This window comes from Bos javanicus, chromosome 15 (assembly GCF_032452875.1).
Source record: "Bos javanicus breed banteng chromosome 15, ARS-OSU_banteng_1.0, whole genome shotgun sequence".
Taxonomy (NCBI): Eukaryota; Metazoa; Chordata; class Mammalia; order Artiodactyla; family Bovidae; genus Bos; species Bos javanicus.
This window is the reverse complement of record NC_083882.1, coordinates 8,848,583-8,860,645: the sequence shown is the minus strand read 5'-3', so window position 1 is coordinate 8,860,645 and position 12,063 is coordinate 8,848,583. Positions and strand designations below refer to the sequence as shown.

The window sequence follows — 12,063 nt, the reverse complement described above, 5'->3', positions numbered from 1 at the left end:
ACTCCAATATTTTGGCCACCTGATGTGAAGAGCTGACTCATTTGAAAAGACCCTGATGTTGGGAAAGATTGAAGGCCAGAGGAGAAGGGGATGACGGAGGATGAGATATTTGGATGGCATCACCGACTGAATGGACATGAGTTTGGGTAAACTCCGGGAGTTGGTGATGGACAGGGAAGCCTGGCATGCTGCGGTTCATGGGGCTACAAAGAGTCAGACATGACTGAGTGACTAAACTGAACTGAACTGAATGGAAATATTTGTTGAATCAGTAGGTGTCAGAATCAGACAGAGAATTCTCTGGTTAATTTAAACATTTAAAAACTCTGTAACTTTATTTAGCTTTTACATGAAGTTTTAAGTCCTAATTTCCTGTCACAGGATAAAAATGACAACTTTAGAGATAACAAGGAGATATACATTTTATGTGTTTTTCAACTTTAGAGTCCATGGCTTCTCACAAGAAGATAATTTTCTAACTGAACTTTAAGTCAGTGGAATGAGTTGATCTGGTAGTAAACTAATGGCCATCCTTGGGAGCACTTGACTGAGAGGGACTGAATTCATGAGAACATAGCTTCTGCTAGGGGCCTTTGTGCTTTGTCATTTGCCCAGAGTCCTCACCATGAAAATATAAAAAGACTGTGTCCTTTTTTTCTAAATGGTCTACTTTCAAACAAAATATTTATTTTAGTGAGCCTGTGTAACAGCGTTGTCATGGGAGTGTAAGAGGGGGACTTTCCAGATCCCTGACCATCTGACACTGAATCATTGTAGCTCCATATAAAATTAATAAGATTTCTTCTAAATGAGTGGCATATATATAACATTCAGACATTAGCTATTGTCACACATTTGTCATCTTATCTCTTATTAATCTATTTTCAGATATCTTGCATAAATTAGTCATAAAATTCTTTGAAGAGAAAATTTACTCCCTGATTTTTAAAAATGTCAAAAGATGTTGAAAATATGACTGTCATTAGCAGGCTTTAAAAACAAAAGTGTTCATTGAGTTTATATAACTCTAAAGTAATTTACTCCTCAATATATACAAGAAGTTAATTGTAGCCAGAATTCAGTATGCTGATACATTTTTATCCCTAAATAGAGTATTTAGGGATACTAGTGTAATGACTCTAAACTCATATAAACTTTCATTATGGTGCATTATATTGCATTTAATGTATTTTAAAAGGTAAATCATACAAGTAATTTTTTAGAATACTTCTAAAATAATACATTCAAATAATATTTTAGATTTACAAATATATAGAAAGTTATCTGATCATAACTTTAATGCTCCAAGTTTCTAATAATTATGAGCTTTAGTATAAAATGGGGCTCCCCTAATAGCTCAGCTGGTAAAGAATCTGCCTGCGGTGCAGGAGATCCCAGTTCAATTCCTGGGTTGGGAAGATTCCCTGGAGAAGCGAAAGGCTATCCACTCCAGTATTCTTGGGCTTCCCTTGTGGCTTAGATAGTAAAGAATCCACCTGCAATATGGAAGACCTGGGTTCAATCCCTGGGTTGGGAAGATCCCCTAGCGAAGGGAAAGGCTACTGACTCCAGTATTCTGGCCTGAAGAATTCCATGGATTGTATAGTATAAAATATGAAAAATATTTTATACTAAGTATAGAATATGAAAAGGTTAATTCTCTTCATTCTGAACCTAGTCTGTCAATTTTATTATCACCATACTCTATTCTGAAAAAATAAAAATTAACTCAAATATATTTGATTTAACAAAAAGAAAGAGGTTATCAGATTGGATTTTTATTGTACATGGCAATTATTTTAAAAATTGCTAATTGTTACACAGTATTTCAAATTCCCAGCATCACACGTTGGTCTTTCCACATCTCTTCTTTCCTCTCCCTTCTCTGTTCCATCTTTTCTTCAGATATTTATTGAGGGACTCAGTTCAGTTCAATTACTCAGTCATGTCTGACTCTTGTGACCCCATGGACTGCAGCACACCAGGCTTCCCTGTCCATCACAAATTCCTGGAGCTTGCTCAAACTCATGTCCATCAAGTCAGTGGTGCTATCCAACCATCTCATCCTCTGCCATCCCCTACTCCTGTCACCTTCAGTCATTCCCAGCATCAGGGTCTTTTCAAATGAGTCAGCTCTTCGCATCAGGTAGCCAAAATATTGGGGTTTCAGTTTCAACATCAGTCCGTCCAATGAACACCCAGGACTGATCTCCTTTAGGATGAACTGGTTGGATCTCCTTGCAGTCCAAGGGACTCTGAAGAGTCTTCTCCAACACCACAGTTCAAAAGCATCAATTCCTTGGTGCTCAGCTTTCTTTATAGTCCAACTCTCACATCCATACATGACTATTGGAAAAACCATAGCTTTGACTAGACGGACCTTTGTCAGCAAAAGTAATATCTCTGATGTTTAATATGCTGTTTAGGTTGGTCATAGCTTTCCTTCCAAGGATCAAGCATCTTTTAATTTCATGGCTGCAGTCACCATCTGCAGTGATTTTGGAGCCCAAGAAAATAGTCTCTCACTGTTTCCATTGTTTCCCCATCTATTTGCCATGAAGTGATTGGACCGGATGTCATCATCTTAGTTTTTGAAAGTTGAGATTTAAGCCAGCTTTTTCACTCTCCTCTTTTACTTTCATTAAGAGGCTCTTTAGTTCCTCTTTACTTTCTGCCATAGGAGTGATGTCTTCTGCATATCTGAATTATTGATATTTCTCCCAGCAATCTTGATTCCGGCTTGTGCTACATCCAGCCTGGCATTTCACATGGCATACTCTGCATAGAAGCTCAATGAGCAGAATGACAATATACAAACTTGTTCCCAATGTGGAACAAGTCCATTGTTCCATGTCCATTTCTAACTGTTGCTTCTTGACCTGCATAAAGTTTTCTCAGAAGACAGATAAGGTGGTCTGGTATTCTTATCTCTTTAAGAAATTTTCTACAGTTTGTTTGAGCAACACAATCAAAGGCTTTAGCATACTCAATGAAGCAGGAATAGTTGTTTTCCTGGAATTCTCTTCCTTTTTCTATGATCCAACAGATGTTATTAATTTGTACTCTGGTTCCTCTGCCTTTTCTAAATCCAGCTTCTATATCTGGATGTTCTCATTTGATGTACTGCTGAAGCCTCACTTGGAGAATTTTGAGCATTACTTTTTATTGTGTGAGATGAATGTGCAGTAGTTTGAACATTCTTTGCATTGCCTTTCTTTGGGGTTTGGAATGAAAACTTACCTTTTCTAGTCCTGCAGACACTGCTGAGGTTCCCAACTCTGAGTTTTCCAAGTAACTGGTTGCTAAGGTTACTACTAGGTATTGAGGGCCTAATATATACGAATTATCATGTTGAATATTCAGACAAGTGGAAATTATATAAAAATAATTCTATCCAATGTAACAAGTGTAATAATGAAATATAAAATATGTAACATTTTTACTGCCAGGCATTTGTTTTTGTAAAATGTGTGCCTCTGCCTTTGGATTTTTAGCACACCTGGGGTTGGAACCCTATTTTGTTCTCCTACAAACAACTTCCCCGGCCTCTCTCTCACCACTCAGCACAGTACTTTGCACGCATATGTTAGAAATTCAGCAAATGTTTAGTTAAATAGAATATACTTACAATAGTATATAGATATCAAAATATGGAGGCATTCTTTAGAGTAATGACTTTTAAAATAATTTTAAACATTTAAATAATTTCCACTTATTGTACAGAATTGAAAATCCAAACAAGTATGAAGAATAAAATTTAAATCATTTATAACTTCAACTGCAAGCAATAACTGCCATCTATCCTTTAATGCATTTATTTCCAGTTTTTCCTGTACTCATTTGGCAAAGTATTATATTTATATTAACATATCATTTGCATTCCACTTTTTGTGAACATGTCATAATATAGTACTAAATATTAGGCAGTTTAATGACCACCTAATTTTCTATTATAAGAATTTATGATTTAAATATTACATGATTACTGAACAACTAGTTATTTATAAGAGTTTGTAATTATAAATAATTGCACATCTAAAATTAGTATTGTGGCTATATAAATCTTTGCTATCACTGATTATTTTACTTAGGACTATATTTGGGAAAATAGCCATATGTAAAGAAAAATACTTGGGGATTTATTAATTATATTATAAATTTCATTTTGGTTCCATCTGAAGTTTTTTTAAAAAAAATATTCAGAGTAATTATTGCCTCTTATTAAAAGAAATATACCTTTCTTAAGCAAATTAATTTAAATATTTTAGTAGAGATTTAATACTCAGAAAGGCAAATCATTTTACATAATTAGCAAATAGCTATTTTCCATAATATCTCCTATCATTCCTCACACATAAGTGATTGTTAATGTTTTTTGAAGACGTGAATGAATAGGATGGATGAAATGGAACAGGATAAATGGAACAATATGGAAAAACCTAATGAATTATTTTGATAATTATTCCAATATGAATACAATAGCTAAATTTCAAGTCTTTTTTCAAAGCATGGTAGTGATTCTTTTGATAAATTACCTACGTATGAACAAACTCTCAAATCAAACTATTTTGAAGTCTGTTTCAATGATCACTTGTTTCCCCAAAATTAATGGCTTAAAAAATCCATCCATTACTTGCTCTTATAGCTTTGACAGCAGCCAGCCATAGCCAGTTTCTTACCAGGGATGTCTCATGCATATGTGTCTAATGGTGGCTGAAGTGGGAATCATTTGAAGGATTCACTGCATCTGATGTCAGGGCTGGGATGATGGAATAGGTGAGGGTGAGTTGAATCTCCTCCTCTCCATGGGATCTTCCAAATGACTAACTTGGACTTCCTGACAGAATGGTAGCATTGGTTTAACAGGATTTCTAACCAAGCAGCTGGACTGCCCCATAAGCATTCCAGGAGATATGGGATAAGCTGCAAAGCCTCTTATGATTTCCATTCAAAAATCATGCTGTGTCATTTCTACCATTGCCATTTGGGTCAAATATAGGCATTCTTCGTTTTATTGCACTTCATTGCTTTTTGGAAATGTACTTTTTTTTTTTTTTTTTACAAATTGAAGCTTTATGACAAGCTTGTATTAAAGAAGTCTATTAGTGCAATTTTTTCCAACAGCATTTTCTCACTTCCTGTCTCTGTGTCACATTTTGGTAATTTTTCCAATATTTCAAGCTTTCTAATTATTGTGATATTTGTTATGGTAATCTGTGATTCATTAATCTTTGATGCTACAATTTCAATTGTTTGGGGGCACTGTAAGCCACACCCATATAAGAAGGCAAGTTTAGTCAACAAATGTTGTTTGCATTCTGATTATTCCACTGACCATCTGTTTCCCTATATCTCTTCCTCTCCTTGGGCTTGTTATTCACTGAGGCACAATAATTTTGATATTGGGCCAATTAATAACCCTATAATGCCTGTAAAGTGTTCAAGTGAAAGAAATGGTTGCATGTCTCTCACTTTAAATCAAAAGCCAGAAATGATTAAGCTTAGAGAGAAAGGCATGTCAAAAGTTGAGATAAGTTGAAAGCTATGCCTTTTAACTAATGTTAGCTGAGTTAGCAAAGGAAAAAATTCTTGAAGGAAATAAAATGTGCTGTTCTAGTGAATACAAAGATGACAAGAAAATGAGACAGGCTTATTGCTAATATGAAGAAAGTTTTGGGTCTGGATGGAAGATCAAGCCAGCCACAACATTACCTTAAGCTAAAGCCCATCCAGAGCAAAGCCTCACCTCCCTTCAATTTTATGAAGGCTGAAGAAAGCTGAAGAAGAAAAGCCTGAGACTGCAGAGGCTGTTCTGGAAGTTTAAAGAAAGAAGCCATCTTCACAGCATAAATGTTCAAGGTGAAGCAGTAAGTGCTGATGTAGAAGCCGCAGCCCATTATCCAGAAGATCTAGGCAAGATAATTAATAAAAATGGCTCCAATAGACAACTGATTTTCATCGTAGTAAAAATAGCCTTCTGTTGGAAGATGATGCCATCTAGCATTTTCATAACTAGAGAGGAGAAGTCCATGCATGACTTCAAATTTCAACAGAAAAATTGACTCTCTTGTTAGAAGCTAATGCAAGTTGAAGTCAATGCTCATTTACCATTTTGAAAAGCCTAGGACCCTTAAGAATTAGGCTGAATATACTCTGCCTGTGCTCTATAAATGGAACAACAAAGCATGAATAACAGCATATCTGTCTACAACATAGTATACTGTGTAATTTAAGCCCACTGTTGAGTCTTACCACTCAGAAAAAAAATAAAATTTCTTTTCAACATATCACTGCTCTATGACAATGCATCTGATGACCCAAGATCTCTGATGGAGATGTAGAACAAGATTTATGCTGTTTCAATGCCTGCTAACACAATATCCATTCTGCAGCCCATGGATTAAGGAGTAATTTTGAATTTCAAGTCTTTTTTTTTTTTTTCAGAAATACATTTCATAAGGCTATAGCTGCCATAGATAGTGATTTCACTGATAGGCAAAATAAACTGAAAATCTTATGGAAAGGATTCATTATCCTAATGCCATGAAGTGCATTTGTAATTCATGGGAAGAAGTCAAAATATCAACATTAACAGACATTCGGAAGGAGTTGATTCCAGCATTTAGGAATGACAGAGGGATTTAAGACCTCAGTGGTTGAAGGTGTGGTAGAAATAGCAAGATAATTATAATTAGAAGTGTAGGTTGTAGCTGTTAGTCAAATTCCTGCATTCTCACAATACAACTTTAACAAATGAAGAGTTGCTTCTTATGCAAGTGCTAAGAAAATAAGTTCTTGAGATGGAATCTACTCTTGGAAAAAATGCTGTGAAAAGCATTGAACTAGCAACAAAGGAGTAAAAATATTACATAAACTTAATTAATAAGTCTATGACAAGTTTTGAGAGAACTGACTCCAATTTTGAAAGAAATTCTACCATGGGTAAAATACTATCTAACATCATTGTGCTACAGAAAATTCATTCATGAAAGGAAAAGTAAATAGACACAGCAAACTACATTGTTGTCTTATTTTAAGAAATTGCCACAGTCACCCCAACCTTTAGCAACCACCACTTTGATCAGTTGGCAGCCATCAATATTGAGGCAAGACTTTCCACCAGGCAAAAGATTACAACTTATTGAAGAGTCAGATGATGGTTAGCAGTTTTTAGCAATAAAATATGTTTAATGAAGATAAGTACATTGCTTTTTTAGACATAATGTTATTGCCTACTTGATAGACTATAGTATAATGTAAACAAGTATTTTTTATGGACTTGGAAATCAAAAAGTTGCATGACTTACTTTATCGCCATATTGGCTGTATTATGGTGACTTCCCGGATTTTGATAGTGGTAAAGAAACCATCTGCCAATGAAGGAGACATAAGAGATGAGAGTTCAACCCCTGGGTAAGGAAGGTCCCCTGGACGAGGGTATGGCAACCCACACCAGTATTATTGCCTGGAGAATGCCATGGACAGAGGAGCCTGGAAGGCTACAGTCCTTAGGGTCACAAAGAGTTGGACATGACTGAAGTGATTTAGCCATGCACACAAGAAAAAAATCCACAGTATCACCAGAGTATGCCTGTAATCAATCACAGGCCAACCCAGATTCAAGGAGGTTTAAAGAACAGGCTTCATGACCTGCATGTGCAAGAGGAAAGAAAGTTTTTTGGTGGCCATCATATACCTAAGCTGCCACAAAGTCCTAAACACTTTCTTCAGTTAATAGTGAAAGGAAGAAGGATCTCCATAACCCTTGCTTTATTGAACAAATCAGGCTTTAGAATCATATTTGAATTCAAATCTCTGCTGTGCCATGCACTAGCAGTGATTTGAGTGAGTAACTCCTTCTAGAAGAGATTCTCTGACACCTACTGCCTCATGTAATACCTAACATGCTGCTGCTGCTAAGTCGCTTCAGTCGTGTCTGACTCTGTGCGACCCCATAGACGGCAGCCCACCAGGCTCCCCCATCCCTGGGATTCTCCAGGCAAGAACACTGGAGTGGGTTGCCATTTCCTCCTCCAATGCATGAAAGTGAAAAGTGAAAGTGAAGTTGCTCAGTCGTGTCCGACTCCTAGCGACCAATGGACTGCAGCCTACCAGGCTCCTCCATCCATGGGATTTTCCAGGTAAGAGTATTGGAGTGGGGTGCCATCGCCTTCTCCAAATACCTAACATACAGAGATGTTATTGACTAAGTAACTTATTTATTCTTAATCAACCAAATGACCTTTAAGAATCTATTACAACCTCTATAACAGAAGCAGAAGATATTAAGAAGAGATGGCAAGAATACACAGAAGAACTGTACAAAAAAGATCTTCACGACCCAGATAATCACGATGGTGTGATCACTCACCTAGAGCCAGACATCCTGGAATGTGAAGTCAAGTGGGCCTTAGAAAGCATCACTACGAACAAAGCTAGTGGAGGTGATGGAATTCCAGTGGAGCTATTCCAGATCCTGAAAGATGATGCTGTGAAAGTGCTGCACTCAATATGTCAGCAAATTTGGAAAACTCAGCAGTGGCCACAGGACTGGAAAAGGTCAGTTTTCATTCCAATCCCAAAGAAAGGCAATGCCAAAGAATGCTTAAACTACCACACAATTGCAGTCATCTCACACGCTAGTAAAGTAATGCTCAAAATTCTCCAAGCCAGGCTTCAGCAATATGTGAACCGTGAACTTCCTGATGTTCAAGCTGGTTTTAGAAAAGGCAGAGGAACCAGAAATCAAATTGCCAACATCCGCTGGATCATAGAAAAAGCAAGAGAGTTCCAGAAAAACATCTATTTCTGCTTTATTGACTATGCCAAAGCCTTTGACTGTGTGGATCACAATAAACTGTGGAAAATTCTTCAAGAGATGGGAATACAAGACCACCTGATGTGCCTCTTGAGAAATTTGTATGCAGATCAGGAAGCAACAATTAGAACTGGACATGGAACAACAGACTGGTTCCAAATAGGAAAAGGAGTTCACCAAGGCTGTATATTGTCACCCTGTTTATTTAACTTCTATGCAGAGTACATCATGAGAAACGCTGGACTGGAAGAAGCACAAGCTGGAATCAAGATTGCTGGGAGAAATATCAGTAACCTCAGATATGCAGATGACACCACCCTTATGGCAGAAAGTGAAGAGGAACTCAAAAGCCTCTTGATGAAAGTGAAAGTGGAGAGTGAAAAAGTTGGCTTAAAGCTCAACATTCAGAAAACGAAGATCATGGCATCTGGTCCCACCACTTCATGGGAAATAGATGGGGAAACAGTGGAAACAGTGTCAGACTTTATTTTTGGGCTCCAAAATCACTGCAGATGGTGACTGCAGCCTTGAAATTAAAAGACACTTACTCCTTGGATGGAAGGTTATGACCAACCTAGATAGCATATTCAAAAGCAGAGACATTTCTTTGCCAACAAAGGTTCGCCTAGTCAAGGCTATGACCACCTATTCCTGTGGTCATGTATGGATGTGAGAGTTGGACTGTGAAGAAGGCTGAGCGCTGAAGAATTGAAGCTTTTGAATTGTGGTGTTGGAGAAGACCCTTGAGAGTCCCTTGGACTGCGAGGAGATCCAACCAGTCCATTCTGAAGGAGATCAGCCCTGGGATTTCTTTGGAAGGAATGATGCTAAGGCTGAAACTCCAGTACTTTGGCTACCTCATGCGAAGAGTTGACTCATTGGAAAAGACTGTGATGCTGGGAGGGATTGGGAGCAGGAGGAGAGTGGGACGACAGAAGATGAGGTGGCTGGATGGCATCACTGATTCGATGGATGTCAGTTACAGTGAACTCCGGGAGTTGGTGATGGACAGGGAGGCCTGGCGTGCTGCGATTCATGGGGTCACAAAGAGTCGGACACGACTGAGCGACTGATCTGATCTGATCTGATGAAATAGCAATTATAATGCCCATTTCACAGTAACATAGAAATAAGTGAACAAGCTAATGTTTGCAAAATACTCAATAGTGAGGATATGGTGGCTATTGGTATTATTATTACAGTTATTATTCTTATCATTATTATATTATTATCATTATAGTCACACCTCAATTTCCCTGTCATAGAGTCTAGCAACTTGCTAGACATCTTCAGCAACTGGACTTATTTATTTTCCACACCTCATATTTATCTACCATTTTAGTACTCTGAAAATTTATTGTACATCAAGTGAACGGATTCTTCCATAAGTACTTGACCTAATAATTGTATTTCCTGCTTAATTCCCGGAGAAGGCAATTGGCACCCCACTCCAGTACTCTCACCTGGAGAATCCCATAGATGGAGGAGCCTGGTGGACTGCAGTCCATGGGGTCGCTAAGAGTCGGACACGACTGAGCGACTTCATTTTCACTTTTCACTTTCATGCGTTGGAGAAGGAAATGGCAACCCACTCCAGTGTTCTTGTCTGGAGAATCTCAGGGACCCCATCTATGGGGTCTCACAGAGTCGGACACGACTGAAGCAACTTAGCAGCAGCAGCCACTTAATTCCAGATAAATACAAATTTTCATCAAAAGTCCCCTACCCTGAAATCTCAAATTATGTAATTTTTGTCTTTCTACCTTCCCCTCCTGGTAACCTGGTTTCTGGATTTCATTATTTTATTCTTGTCTGTCAGCACCAATCTGGCTTCACTTGACTCCCTAGTCCTCCTTGAGGCCATGGTCATTCATAACATTGGCATCTTTGATGATAAGTCATATCAAATTTTAAAACTAAGCCTGAATTGACCCAGTTAAACACTTTCTCTGGCCCTGATCCTGCCTTTGTAGCCCAAACTTGCTGAGTTGGTCAGTTCTACTTCACAATGGTGCTATTGAGGCAAACTTGAATTCCAGACTATTCCAAATATTTGTATTTCACTCTTCCTTTCTTTCCTCGTTTTATCATGGGCCTTATCCAGACATTTTCCACTATCTTCTAGCTCCCAGTCCCACTCTCACCCAACCACCTTCACTTTTTGTGTGTGTGTGTGTTTTTTTTTTTTCCTTCTTTAGTGAAAAAAAGGAGAAACTTCCCAAATGAACTCTCCCAGCTTCTTGACATTTCAAAAGCTTTCTCTCTATATTCAGTTTCTTCCTTAATTTCTCCAGAGCGGGGGTGGGGTGGGAAATGCCACTTCTCGTGGTTATTCTCTATGTCTTCTCATAATCCCAGTATTTGTTACCTTCTTGATGGAATAGTCCTTGTCTTCTAAGTCTGTGGTCTCCACTATCCACTGCTGTTTCTCACTCTTGATAAAAATGCTCATTTCTCATTGCCTAAAAATGTCACCTGTACGGCGACCCTTTTAAACACTTTTTCCATCCCTTTGTCCCTTCTTATTGAAAATTTCTACTCAGAGGACTTTACTGCCTCCATCTATTTAGCACTCCACCATTTCTTAGTTATTTACAGTCTAGGTCAGCACTTCTTGCTCAGACTTCATAATAACCAAATCCAGAGAGCAACTTGCTAAACAAGGACTAAATCAGAAAATAACCTAAAATATTTATAGGTGGGATGTTTTTAATTGAAAATAAAAGATCCTTAAAGCTTTGATAGTTCATAATTAGGGAATAGAAAAGAATTAAGAAGAAAACTGACATTTGTGCTTAGCCACTAAAATATGAATACTATACATATTTTTACTGTTATTAGAAATCACTATTTTAGAAGTAGTAACACAGGGATATGCATCTCCTCATGTCAGATCATGGTTGTTTCTTGAAGCTAAAGTCTAACGTATGTCAACTGATAAACATAATTCTATACCATACCAATTTTTTATGATCAAAAGGGGAATCATATTGTCTGATTAACCATCTTCTCACACTCACCAAAAAAAAAAAAAAAAAATCATTATCATCATCATCATCTAATCACACCTTTCTTTTAACTTCTCACAACATTTCTCCATGCCTCACTTCTAGGATATATCCTTCCTTGGTCTGAACTCTCAATATTTCAGAGCCTTTCATTTTTCCCCTGTTAGAGTTTAAGCTCCTTGGTAAGTACATCCACACTATTTGTACACTGTAGGTTGGCTGAAAATTAGGCCCGTA

At 37.5% G+C, this 12,063-nt stretch overlaps 1 protein-coding gene across 1 annotated transcript in view; it reads left to right on the top strand.

Moving 5' to 3' along the window:
* Nucleotides 1-12,063, top strand: part of CNTN5 (contactin 5) — a 1,653,888-nt gene that overhangs the window by 1,541,922 nt on the left and 99,903 nt on the right. The gene's annotated exons all lie outside the window — the stretch shown is intronic.